This window comes from Pseudorca crassidens, chromosome 13 (assembly GCF_039906515.1).
Source record: "Pseudorca crassidens isolate mPseCra1 chromosome 13, mPseCra1.hap1, whole genome shotgun sequence".
Lineage (NCBI taxonomy): Eukaryota > Metazoa > Chordata > Mammalia > Artiodactyla > Delphinidae > Pseudorca > Pseudorca crassidens.
The window spans coordinates 56,526,996-56,541,095 of NC_090308.1; the positions used below are offsets into that span (position 1 = coordinate 56,526,996).

At 40.6% G+C, this 14,100-nt stretch overlaps 1 protein-coding gene across 5 annotated transcripts in view; it reads left to right on the forward strand.

The window, feature by feature from the left end:
* Positions 1-1,786: 1,786 nt before the first annotated feature.
* Positions 1,787-14,100, forward strand: part of ASCC3 (activating signal cointegrator 1 complex subunit 3) — a 332,274-nt gene continuing 319,960 nt past the window's right edge. For 2 of the 5 annotated variants that reach the window (XM_067702479.1, XM_067702483.1), the window contains exon 1: positions 2,182-2,436. The gene's annotated coding sequence lies outside the window, so the exon portion shown is untranslated. Of the gene's footprint in view, positions 1,926-2,181; positions 2,437-2,565; positions 2,704-14,100 lie in introns of those variants that run through there. The other 3 variants (XM_067702481.1, XM_067702482.1, XM_067702480.1) reach the window with 3 other exon arrangements.

Genomic DNA, 14,100 nt, shown 5'->3' on the forward strand with positions numbered 1-14,100 from the left:
TTGTCTTTGCTCATGGCATATTTTATGGACAGTCTTCCTTCTCTTCATGAGGAATCTTGTCATCAGACTGTCTTTCCATTAATGTTTTGGAAAATCCCCCAAGGACTACAAAGGGTACAAAGATAGTTCTTAGAGTTCAATGAAGTATATTTCCTTCTAGGTCAGGACTATCTAATAGAACAAGATACAAGCGACCTATGTAATTTAAAAGTTTTCTAGTAGCCAAATTAAAAAAGTGAAAATAAGTGAAATTAGTTTTAATATACTAACCCAATATCTACCAAATATTTCAACATGTCATCAATATAAGAATTAAGCTATTTTACATTTTTTTCTTTGTACTAAATCTTTGAAATCTGGTGTGTATTTCACACTTACTGCATGTCTCAATTTGGACCAGCCACATTTCAAGTATAAATATTCATATTTGGCTAGTGGCTATCCTACTGGACAGGGCAGTTCTAAGCAGTCTATTTTCGATTTCCTTCTTGTCCCCTAAGTCTCTGAAACTGTGATGAGAACAATCTGTCATGTAAACTCCTAGAACTTATTGTTAGTACCTCTCATTATCATATAGCCTCCTTGCATTTTTTACCTTTTGATGCATTTGACTTGTCTCAGAGCTAACCTGTAAATTCTAAGGCTGGAACCATGAACTGATTGACTCTCAAAGCTGTAAACGCCTTTAACAAAACCATCAACTAATTCTTCTCTTGATGCCTGTATCCCTCGCACCTAGTTCCTATTAAGTAAGCCTTCAGAATCTACTTAAAGTCAAATCCAGGGGTCAAGGCATCAATGTAACCTAAAGCAGACACCTCTGGCGAGTGCTAGAAGGGGAATCTTCTTTTCAGGTCTGAAATCTGTTTCTCTCAAGTCTGCATCTCTCTCTCTTTTTTTTTTTTTTGCGGTACGCGGGCCTCTCACCGTTGTGGCCTCTCCCGTTGCGGAGCGCAGGCTCCGGACGCGCAGGCTCCGGAGGCGCAGGCTCAGCCGCCATGGCTCACGGGCCCAGCCGCTCCGCGGCATGTGGGATCTTCCGGGACCAGGGCACGAACCCGTGTCCCCTGCACCGGCAGGCGGACTCTCAACCACTGTGCCACCAGGGAAGCCCTCAAGTCTGCATCTCCTGAGACCACATGAAACAAATCTATGTTACACGATGAGTTTTTACATATTTAGAGATAGTCCCAGTAGCTTTCTCTCTTCTGTGAGAATCTTCCTAAGTTCAAAGAGTACTTCTTCATTTGTCATGCTTTTGAGCACTCTTCATCATTCTGCTCTTCTCTGAAATAATTCCAACTTCTTTGAGGTCTTCTTAAAGTGCCTGATCTAGAACTGAACGCAGAACTACATAAGTAGTTTGGGCAGTGAAGTGTATAATTGGATCACTATTGGCTGCCTCTCTATAAAACACGGTTCTATGAGGTGTCAAGGCACATTCCTTACGACAGGGGTATGGAAGTGAAAAAAGGAGCCACAGCACATTATTAACTCATACCGCCTTTGCATGCCCGGCTTTTAGCCTAGAACTGTACACACATACAGCACATTCTTGAGGTTAGTTTTTCTTAATGTCATCTTCCTGATTCAGTTGAGCCAGGGAATCTTCAGGCATTTTGTTTTTGGTGGGGTTCGTCCGACAAAAGGACCGACTAGAAGAGGTAACTTTAAGAGAACTAAACTGAGAATCCAGAAAGCTTAAGGAAGGCGGGACTTGAAAGGAAGGAACCATATATAAAGTGACCAGCAGCCAGGATTTCTGGCTGGCGATGACAATGACAATTACTTGGTTCTTCACTCATACTCAGGGCTCCTCTCTACTTTACCTGTAATAGGAATTACCTCCTCCGTGTCTTCACCTCACAGAGAAGGGCGGGGAGAAGATGGAGCCGACTCAAGTAACTACAGGGAAAGATGCTCAGGTAGCGATCTGGAGGTGGCAGGCCCTGCCTCGCAAGGGCACCCCACAGACACCGAGTCCCGGGAACGCGCGCGCCCGCGCCCACGCCCGCCCGGGGTCGCGCCCTCGCCGCAGGCCTGGTCCCCCTCAGCGCTGGGCGGGCGGCGGGCGGGGCGGCGGCGCGCGCACGCGGGGGGGTGGGGCTGGGGGAGCCGACGTGCAGACGTTGGCGCCGCTGCGGGCGGGTGACGTGTAGGCCCGCGCTTGCTCCGCCCCCTCCCTCCTCTCCGGATCTGTGGGTTTGTCCGGCTGTCCGGCTGTCTTCGCGTACCCTGCCCCGTGGCTGGAGGGGACCCGGCAAGCCCAGCGTGGGGTGCGGACTAGGACGCGGCGGGGCAGCTGCCCGCTGGCATCCTCTGCACTGCCCTCCGGCCCTCACCCGGCGTGGGAAGTAAAGATCAAACCGAAATGGAGGGAGGCGCGGAGGCAGGAGCTGGCGGAGAGATGGGAAGCGCATGAACCGGGGCCGAGAGGTGAGGAGAAGGAAGTGGGAGGAGGAGAAGGGGTGCTGCGGCCCTGAGAAGCCGGTAGGAGGCGGGGCCAGGGTGCCCCTTGGACGATTCCCGTTCGGCCCCGGAGGCAAGCCCGGACCTGTCATCCCTCTCGGGGCCGGAGACTTGTCTGTGGTCTCGGATAGTCTCGTCCTTTTCATGGAATTTGTAGGGTGGGGTTGGGAATCAAAAAATGAACCAGAGTCACATGTTGCCAAGGTGTTAGGCCACAACGTGATGACCAGATGGGTAATTTTTTAAAATTTTTCCTGTGCGTGGGTAATTTGTTTTCATTAGGGTTTTTTTTTTGGTTTTTTTTGTGTTTTTTTCCCGTTAAAAAATGTAGTAACTTTTTCGTTTTCTTCACGTGGACTTGGGAGAGAAATCAGCTTCCTTGTGTTTTTTACCTCCACACTGAAAAGTAAATAAAGTGGGTGGGGAGTGGACCATGGTGAATTTAGCAATCGAGGAGTCTAGAATGTTACTTCGAAATAAGTGTTGTACGTGCAAGCGTGCTGAGGTGTTGTGGGTACGTGGGCAGTTCTTTTAAATAGGCTTCTTATCACACATTAACTCATTCATTGACTCCAGTGTGTTCGTGTATTTTCTTTTTAGTTTAAAAGAAACATTTTAGCGGAAGCTAAAAATTTTATATGAATGGTATCACATGTGTAGTTCAAGCTAGTAATCATATTTTCTGCCTTTCTTTTCCTAAGTAAGATTAGATTGAAGAGCGGTCACCATCACCAGATTGCATGTTTCATAGATTGAAATCACTTTTCTGATTTTCAAAGTGTTCTCAGAAGTTGAGAATTCAGCTTTTGATTCCACTCTGGATCGTGCTTCTCTTCATGTATCTTTCATTTTTAATGATAATTATAATAATATTCTTGCATAAGAAAAATGCTTCTTAGAGATACCAGTTAAGTGTAAGCTAAATAATATTATTTAAATGAATTAATTTTTCATAGCTTAAGTTGTGATCCCTGCTGAATAGTTTTAGGTTTTGTTCATTCGTCATTCACTTATTTATGTCTTCATATGTACCAGGCACTATGCTAGGCCTAGGAAATCAAGAGACATAGGATGTCGGTACTTATGGAACTTTTTGTAGTCCATCACCCTTTTAGTAGAGAATCTGGACTAGGGCTCCTCCTCATGTCATGGATCTCTAGTTGACCTAAGCAAGGCTTTTTGCAAGAATAAGTTATTGTCAGTGTTTATATGTAAGTGGCATTGAAAGAGGAGCAGATTATTTTACTTGCACAGTATGACTTGATTTTTGCCTTTGATAAAAAAGATGGTATGCATGCTAGTGTTTTGCCAGTTAAGAGGAGTAAGTTTTCTTTTTGCAAAGTTGGCTTAGTTGTAAAATTCACAATTGGAAATCAGTTTCTACCTGAAAAATAATATTTTATTTTTCCAGTTTTTACATTGGTCTGAGTGATCTATGTGTTAATAACTTGTAATTCATAAGCATTCTATGCACAAAGCATATTCATTAGAAAATGTATAGTACTTGTTGAATGAAGTAAATTTATTGCCCCATAGTACCTTCCATGGGGAGGTAGTTTACATGAGCCCTTTAAGTACAGAATAATCTTGATGTAATGTGACACAGTTTTTAACTTTGAGCAGATATCTACCTGAAACTGAAATTACAGCAAAGACATTTATGGAAAGAAAAAGTGCATAATTACCAAGGAGGAGAGAATAAGGTATCTAATATGTATTTAGTAATCATCCAAAGGGAGGCATTGTGTGTTATACTCTAAAGTTACTTAAAGTAGGGACTGGATCTTATTTCTCATTTCTTTTGCCTGGTATAATACTTAGCACATAGTTGACAGACCCATATAGATGTTCATTAATTCAATATGTACCATCTCATTTGAGTATTTTGCATGTAGATGAGCAAGTATGTTTAAGTGAGTTTGTCTATTGTTTGTTCATTTTCCAGCTCTGCGTTGGCTGTGGTAATGTCTTATAGGTTGTCCTAATTTATTTCTGAAACTGTCTCTGTGATTCAGAGTTAATGCAATTCAACCCATGTTTGAGTATTCTGATTTTAGTCAGATCATTCAGCCTGAAAGGGGCATAAAAAATCATTTTGTTATTCCTCTTCATTTTATTGATCAGAAAATTGATATCCTGAGAAGTTAGCTTGATTTTCTACCATCAAACAAAAATTGGCATCTGAATTAATTTCTTTTTATTTTTATTCTGCTTCTTCCTACTACAATCTGTCTCTCCTTGTTGTTATTTGAATAGAATAACTCTTGGAGACCTTTGTAAATTAAGATAGATTCCCATTTTATCTTCCTGGTTTTGGAGTTTTTGACTAGTTTTCCTCCACTTCTGTGATTTCCTCTTTAAAGATAATTCTTAGGAATTGCATTCATCATCAAAGGTTTGAACTGACATGGAAAATAAGGGTGCAATTTTGAGAGGTACATGATTTAAAGATATAATATGTAAGACAATTACCGGTAACAGTAAGCATTCTCAGGATATGTTTTAATAAGATAATTGACAAGAAATATTTATAGTTGAAGAGAAGAAAGTTCATACCTAGTTATTTAATGACTAAACCAAAGATTGTCAAACTGCTGAATCATACTCTTGGGGGATGGTGTCTAGAAATGTCTATTTTCAAGCAACTCCCAAGTGATTCCAGTGCCACCAATTCATATTGTGAAGAACTTCTATATTAAAGCATATGAATTCAAGAGCCTCTTAATTTTGGATAATATCTATCTTATTACACCAGAACTTCAAAAGAAGGAAGGTAGTTTATCTCAGGATTATGGAGTAGTCAGGGAGGCAGTTGCTAATGTTTTCCAGCATTTTCAAAGACTTGCTAGGTCATTTTCAAACGAAGTCAGTAACTAGCAAGTTACTCAGTTGTGTGTAGCTAAGAAACATGGCATATGAATTTGATAAAGGAAAATTTATATTCCATTCCAGGTGAGGAAATCCTTGCTTACCAATGAGACAACTTGTCCTTGTAGAAAAATTCTTGAAAGTGAATAAAATGTCCAACAAGCCAATCAAATAGAACAATGTAAAATTGATAAATGCTACTCTTATTTATAAATATTGATAGATATAAGTATGTCTTAATCTTTATTTAAGAAACTTAATTATAAAAGTCTACATAAATGATTTATAAGAATAAATTAATGACAGTATACAATCTGCAAAAATAATTTCAGTGCATCCTTTCCCAGTGCACATATATTTTCTAAAATGAGACCTGCTTTAAGTAGTACCTCTGACACCAGGGAGGCTCACTAAACGTTCTTTTTGAGCGTTCTTTAAGGAGTGAAGGAAGCTTTGCAAAACTATTAGCAATGCTTTTACTCTGAAGATTGGTGTGGTAAAGAATAACCTAAAAATCAATTCTGGAAAGCTTCACAGTAATACTCTGAGTACACATCATTGAACAGATACTTATTGAGTTCTTTGGCACAGACCAAGAACCATACAGGGTACCAGGGAAGAGAAGACATACATCACTTTTGCACTCTTGGAGATTATAGTCAAGATGTTGGCTTTGGGAGACTGTTCAATGAAATTCTTTAAGGAATTTGAGGGGTGGCTTGGCTGAACACCAGGTTTTGAAAACTCCTCTGTTTGTATTTATTAGAAACAGAACACTGGAAGAACATAGCTAAAATTCTATATCCAATGGACATTTTACCACATGTCTTGACAGCGTTTGACATGGTTGACCATACCTCTTCCTTAAAACTTATCCTTTCCTTGGTTTCAGAGACACCACCCTGGCCTTATTTGGCCTCCTGTTGTTCAGAATCTCCTTTATAGACCTTTCTACCCATTTATTCTGTAAAGTCTCATGTTCCTCCAGCTTCTGCTGTTCTTGTCTTCTTAGTCGTCACACAAATCCTTGGGTGATTTTTATCTCTTCCCATGATACTCTTTATGATTCTCATGTTTGTATCCAGACCTCTCTCCTGAACTTCACACCTGAATATTCAGCCCCTACTGACCGTTTCTACTTGAATGTCATACAGACATCTCAGACTCAACTCATCCGAGATTGAACTCATGATATTCCTAACTGCCCCCCCTACCCAAGAAAAACTGAGCCCTAATTCAGTGAATTCTGTCATCAACCTGATCTATACATGTGGAGGTCAGCTGAGGTCCTTGCCTCCTTCCCCACCACAGATAGAAATAATCAGAGTAAGCCAAATAAATTTAATTGAATTACCTGATTCCTCCACTTTTCTCTAAATCACTACCACTACTTCGTTTCAGGAACCCATCATCTCCTCATCTTCATCTCTTCATCTGGATTACTGCAGCAACCTCCTAGTATCTTTCTGCTTCAGGTCTTGCCTTCCTGTGGTCCATAGTACTGCAGTCATAGTAATGTCTATTAAACACAGCTCAAGTCAAAAACTCTTCTGAAGATTTCTCTTACTATTAGAACAATTTCTAAACAACATAACTTATGAGGCCCTTCATGACCTCATTCCTACCTATCTCTCCAGCTCCATCTCTTGCCACATTACATACTCTTTGACCGCTATGCTCCAGTCATCTTTTCAGTTCCTTGAGTGTGAAATGTTCTCACCCCTCATCTGGAATATGTTGCCCTTTTTACCTAACACTTCATCCTTGAAGTCTCAAGTAAGAAAGCTGCTTTTCCTTCCCAACCTCCTTTATTGCTAGGCTAGAGGCACCTGCTTTGTGTTCCGATAACACTCATTACTGCCTCCTTTTATAGATAGCAGTCTTAGTTTGTATTGAGATAGCTTATTTAATTGGGTTGTCTTCCCCACCAGGCTGTGAGCTTCGCAAGGGCAGGTAGCAGATTGATTTTGCTCACTGTGGTTCACCCAGCCTGGTGTCCAGCATGCAGTGGAAATACTAGTTAAGAAATATCAATTGAGTTAAAGTTGTTCCTGCATTCTTCTACTATGATATTCCTGCTGAGCCCACTCCTACCCTAGAGTTTCTAGCAACTGTTGACTATCCTTTTACCCTTGCTTTTGCTTTTCTACTTTATTAGCTTGAGATTTTGAAAAAAACTTACCCCCAAAATAAGAATTACGTTTCTGCATATATAAGTTCTTTGAAAAGAATGGCATCATGAGTTGAATAAATCACAGTAGCTTTTGATTTCTTTTGTGTTTGAGTAAACTTCCTTGTTTGTAAGACCTCTTTTCTTAGGGACTGAAATAAATTAATCAAATAATTAAGCTAATTTCTGTGAAACTATATTTTTGAGGTCTTGAAATAAAGATGATATAAGCTTCAAAAAATAAATGTATAGGAATCCAGACCTGTAAATTCTGCCTCTTTTTTTTGTGGCAGCTTTGGCTTCCCTTTATTCTTCCTGTCAGTCCATCCATCCAGCCATTATACAAATATTTACCGAGACTGCACGAGGCCCCAGGCACTGTTGAGGTGCTTTGGATACTGCAGTGAACAAAGCAAAGTCCCCACCCTTGTGGGGATCTTACTCTATTGGATGTAGCTGACAACAAGCACAGTGATAAGTGCCTTGAAGTAAAGTGGGTTGGGTGCAGAAGGATGAAGGAAAGGTGCTGTTTTAGATAGGGTGGTCCGAGAAGGCGTCTCTGGTAAAGAGATGTTTGAGCAGCAACCTGAAGGAAATGAGGGACCTACCTTTGTGGCATCTGGGGGAAGAGTGTTCATCCAGAGGGATCTGCTTGGTATGGTTATATCACTGCACCAAGGCCAGTGTGGATGCCCCAAAATGAGCAAGGAGGAGAGTTACAGGGGATCAAATCAAAAGGTTGGAGAAAGCCAGATGCCTTGGGAGTTTTGAAGTTTACTTAGAGATATGGGAAACCTTTGGGGGGTTTTGAGCAGAGGAGAGCCACAATGTTATTTGTTTTAGAAAAGAATCATTCTTGTTTATATGTGGAAATTAGATTGTTAGGGAGTAAGGGTGAAAACAGGGAGACTAAATAGGCCATTGCAGTAAACTGGGGAAGAGATGGTAATGATGAGAAGTGGTCAGATTCTGGATATATTTTGAAGGTAGAATTGGGAGACTTTACTGATAAGGTGGATGGTGTAAAGCATAACTCCAAGTTTTTTGGTCTGAGCAGCAGGCAGAGTGGAGTTGTGATTTATTAAAGTGAGGTAGACCATAAGAGGAGGTTTGCATGGGAGATAAATTTTGACAGTTTTAAGTTTGAGCTCACTATTAGACATCTAAGTGGAGATGTGGAAGAGGCATGGGTAGACAAATCTGGAGTGCAGGTGAGATGCGCAGGATGGAGATAAGAATTTGGTGTTAGAATATAAATGATACTTAAAGCCTTGAGACTGAAGGATCACATGGGGAATGACTGTAGCTAAAGAAAAGGTCTGAACTCTGAGCTTAGGGGCAAAGCAGTGTTAAAGGATAGGAGGATGAGGAGGAACCAAGAAGAGTGGAAAGAGCCAAGAGATAATGTAGGAGAAAAAACAAGACATATTGGTGTCCTAGATGCCAAGTGAAGCAACTGTTCAGAAGGGCTGGGTCAAAATCTCCTGACAGGGATCAAACAAGGACTGAGAAGTAACTGAATTTGGCAATGTTGAGCTTATTTGTGACCTTTATAGCTCTTTTGGTGGAATAGTACAGGTTAAAGCCTGATAGGACTGGAGTGTCTGCTGTAGATAGCGATCAAAAAAGTGGGGTGTTAATTGAAAAGGGCTGTGGAGTTTTTAAATATGGGAGCAGCTACAGCATATTTTGGGGTTTTGGAAATCATCCAATAGAGAAGAAAATATTACTAACAAGGAGAGAGGGGACTTTCACTTCAGCAACTTTATCACTGTGTCCCCACTGAATGTTTTTCTTTTTTTTTTGGCTGCGTTGGGTCTTCGTTGCTGTGCGTGGGCTTTCTCTAGTTGCGGCGAGCGGGGGCTACTCTTTGTTGCGGTGCACAGGCTTCTCATTGCAGTGGCTTCTCTTGTTGCGGAGCATGGGCTCTAGGCTCACGGGCTTCAGTAGTGGTGGCATGTGGGCTCAGTAGTGGTGGCTCATGGGCTCTGGAGCGCAGGCTCAGTAGTTGTGGTGCATGGGCTTAGTTGTTCCGTGGCATGTGGGATCTTCCTGGGCCAGGGCTCGAACCTGTGTCCCCTGCATAGGCAGGCGGATTCTTAACCACTTTGCCACCAGGAAGTCCCTGAATGTTTTTGTTGAATGAATGAGTTAATGGATGGGTAGAAGTATTTTCACCAGATGCAGTATAATTTTTTTTAATCAGTGCTGAATAAAAAGTGGAAGAAAGAACACTTCAGTTAACACCTCCTTTTCCAGATCGTTGTGGGATTTTTTAGGCTTCAGTCTTCTTTAGTTAGATTACCATCTTGAAGTTTACTTTTTCACCCTGGTGAACCTGGTGTTTCTCAGGTCTTTGCAGCTGCCCTCACAAATGATCTATTAAAATGTGTCACCACTACAGACTTGTCTAATCTTTTACTTTTTGTTCATTTTTCTCATTTGAACTTTTAAAGAGTTGGTACCTATTTCAAAAATTTTGAGACCTCTTGTTAACTATTATTCTTGACTTAAGAAGATACAGTATTTGCCAGAAGAGTGAAGGAATACAGATTTTTGAATGTTCAGAGTAGGGTTGCCAAATAAAATACAAGATGCAGAGTTAAATTCGAATTTCAGGTAACGACAAGTAATTTTTTTAGTATAAATATATCCCATGTAAGTATGTCCCAAATATTGCATGGGACATATTATACTAAAAAATTAATTGAAATTCAAATTTAACTCTGACTTTATATTTTTATTTGCTAATCTGGCAACTGTAATTTAGAAAAAAAGGTTTGTATGATTCATAGTCTGAGAGTATAAACACAAAGGTAGATCTTCAGAGTCTGGGTCTCTGGAGAATGTAATACTGATGGTGTATTCATACATAACTCTGATGATCAAGAAGAGAGAGGTATCTCAAGAAACTGATGTTGCTGTGCCTGAATATTTTTAAAAAATATAAATTGAACATGGAGAAGGAGTACACGAACTAAGAATGAATTAAAGAAAAGAGAGTTTGTGGGATCTGTGATGCGTATCCTTGAAGAAACATAAAGGTTAGCAAAAACAGTTTTTAAGCTACATTCAACAGTGTGTTTCTTGGGGCAGTTACTAGGATGTTAAAAGAGAATATAGAGTTCATTAACTACTTGATCTCTTCTTTCTTTTATGCTAAGGAGAATGGAGAATGGACTCTGGATTGAAAATGGCAGAATTGATTTGGGTTAAATGGAATTGAAGCACATTATGGGTAGCAATATTAAAAGAGCACCCAAATGTTCAGCGTTCAGTCTCTCATAAGCCTGAGCATTTTCAGTAGTGCTTTCAGAACCTGCGATTTGGCAGACATTCAGTGTGATGCTTTCACAACTCTTCTCTCTCTTATTAGGCTTCTGTGTTTATTTAAAACTTAATTAAAACTTTTAATTGTGGAGTATTTCAAGAATATGGAAAATTTTCAGAAAATAATGTAATACACTCCTATGCTTGCCATACAGATTTAACAAGTAGTAATTTTTGCCTTATTTGCTTCAGTTCTTCTCTTTTGAAAAGTATTGCTAATTTTTTTTCCCTCTTCTGTCACTTCTGTGCTGCCTCTCAATCCATTACCTTGAAGCTGGTGTATATAGTTCTCATGCATGTTTCTACATATTTCTGTGTGACAGGATATAAGCCAGGGATTAATGAGGGAGATTGATGGAAAGAAATGGGATTGATTAGCTTGGTGAAGAGAAAATTTAAAGTAGGATTACAGGTTCCTTCAACTATCTAGAAGTCACTCATGTGAAAAGAGTACTTAACTTTGATAACTTATTGACATTAGGCAGTACAGATAATTTTTAAAGTACTTTTAATATCAGAAAGCAACATGTAGTACTTAGTGACCTAATTCTTTTATAGTCTATACTTACATGGAAACTTTTATAAAACATTGAAAAACATCAATGTTCAACCTACACAAATGTCATTTTTTAAAAAAAATCAACAACAATCATGATTTTCCTAATGTCTTTACTGTAAATATGGTTAACCAGCAATCTTTAGAGAAATGACTATATTACTATTTAAAAATTTGTTAAGGGTACACATCCTGAAATATTTAAGACATCAGAGAAAGTGAATTTTAAAAAAATGTTCTTCATGTTTTTATGCTTTTTGAAGCATGGTGTTTCTTTCAGTAATTGCATTCTAAAAAAGGTGGGAGGTATCATTAACAAAACCTATTTTTCTCTGAACTGTAGTATATATAATATGTTGGTAAGAAAAACGGCTTAGAAGTTCGAATGTAAGAAAGAATGAGAGATATGGGTCTGACCCTTTCACACACCTTTCAGTTTAGGAAACTGAATACCAGAGGATGGAGTCGATAGGGAAGTGAGAGTTCAGCTCAGAACAAGGCACAGAGAAAACATTCTTATGGACTATATTTGCCAGGGCACATTTCTGACTAACACAAAGTGAAAGAGAGTACACTGTTTTTGTAAGTAATTAAGTTTTTATTCATAAAGATTGAAACAAACAGTTCAGACCAGAATGTTAAATAATGGTCATGGCAATACATTCTTTCAGAAAGATTAAGTAAAGCATACATGACATGTAATATAGTAGCACAATAAAATTCTTACCATGTGTTTGTTCTAATTCATAATGCCCAATAAATTAGTGATTTACTTTCCTGTTTTTGTATTTCTTGTTTACCACATAAATTCATCTGAGTCCTGATTTTAGTGTCTAGTTTTTCTCTACTTGAGAGAGAGGGGTAGAGATTTCATTCTGCTATTACGAGGTAGGTGCCAACTTCTTTTACACAGTGTCAGTGTTAGGGTGATTTAAGAATTTCCTCTACACCGACCTTCAAGATGGCAGAGGAGTAAGACGTGGAGATCACCCTCCTTGCCACAAATACATCAAAAATACATCAACATGGGGAACAACTCCTACAGAACACCTACTAAATGCTGGCAGAAGACCTCAGACTTCCCAAAAGGCAAGAAACTCCCCACGTACCTGGGTAGGGCAAAAGAGAAAAGAAAAAACAGAGACAAAAGGATAGGGATGGGACCAGCACATCTGGGAGGGAGCCGTGAAGGAGGAAAAGTTTCCACACACTAGGAAGCCCCTTCACTGGCGGAAATGGGGAGTGACAGGGGTGAAGCTTAGGAACCACAGAGGAGAGCGGAGCAACAGGCTTGCAGGGGGCAAAGCGGAGAGATTCCTGCACAGAAGATCAGTGCCGACCAGCACCCACCAGCCTGAGAGGCTTGTCTGCTCACCCACCGGGGCCGGTGGGGGCTGGGAGCTGAGGCTCAGGCTTCGGAGGTCAGATCTCAGAGAGGACTGGGGTTGGCTGTGTGAACACAACCTGAAGGGGGCTAGTGCACCACAGCTAGCTGGGAGGGAGTCCGGGAAAAAGTCTGGACCTGCATAAGAGTCAAGAGACCATTGTTTCAGGGTGAGCGAGGAGAGGGGATTCAGAGCACTGCCTAAAGGAGCTCCAGAGATGGGTGTGAGCCATGGCTATCCGCGTGGGCACCAGAGACGCACATGAAACACTAAGGCTGCTGCTGCAGCCACCAAGAATCCTGTGTGCAAGCGCAGGTCACTATCCACACCTCCCCTCCCGGGAACCTGTGCAGCCCACCACTGCCAGGGTCCCGTGATCCAAGGACAACTTCCTCGGGAGAACACACGGCGTGCCCCAGGCTGCTACAACGTCACACCAGCCTCTGCCGCCGTAGGCTCACCCCACATTCCATACCCCTCCCTCCTCCCGGCCTGAGTGAGCCAGAGCCCCCGAGTCAGCCGCTCCTTTAACCCCCGCCTGTCTGGGTGAAGAACAGAAGCCAGAGGACGACCTACATGCAGAGATGGGGCCAAATTCAAACCTGAACCCCAGGAGCTGTGTGAACAAAGAAGAGAAAAGGGAAATCTGTGCAGCCCCAGGAGCAAAGGATTAAATCTCCACAATCAACTTGATGTACCCTGCACCTGTGGAATACCTCAATAGACAGTGAATCATCCCCAAACTGATGCGGTAGACTTTCAGAGCAACTGTAGACTTGGGGTTTGCTTTCTGTGTCTAATTTGTTTCAAGTTTTATGTTTGTCTTAGTTGACTATTTAGAGCTAATTATCATTGGTGGATTTGTTTATTGATTTGGTTGCTCTCTTCCTCTTATATGTATATATATATATATATATATATATTTTTTTTTTTTCCTTTTTCTCTTTTTGTGAGTGTGTATGTGTGTGCTTCTTTGTGTGAGTTTGTCTGTATAGGTTTGCTTTTACCATTTGTCCTAGGGCTCTGTCGTTGTTTTTAGTATAGTTTTTAGTGCTTGTTATCATTGGTGGATTTGTTTCTTGGTTTGGTTGCTCTCTTCTTTTTTTTAATTAATTACTTTATTATTTTATTTTAATAATATATTTTTTAATTTTAAAAACTTTATTTTTTAAAAATTTTTTCTTTCTCTCTTTTTTTTTCTTTTCTCACTCTTCTTCTGAGCTGTGTGGCTGACAGGATCTTGGTGCTCTGGCTGGGTGTCAGCCCTGAGCCTCTGAGGTGGGAGAGCTGAGTTCAGGACATTGGTCCACCAGACACCTCCC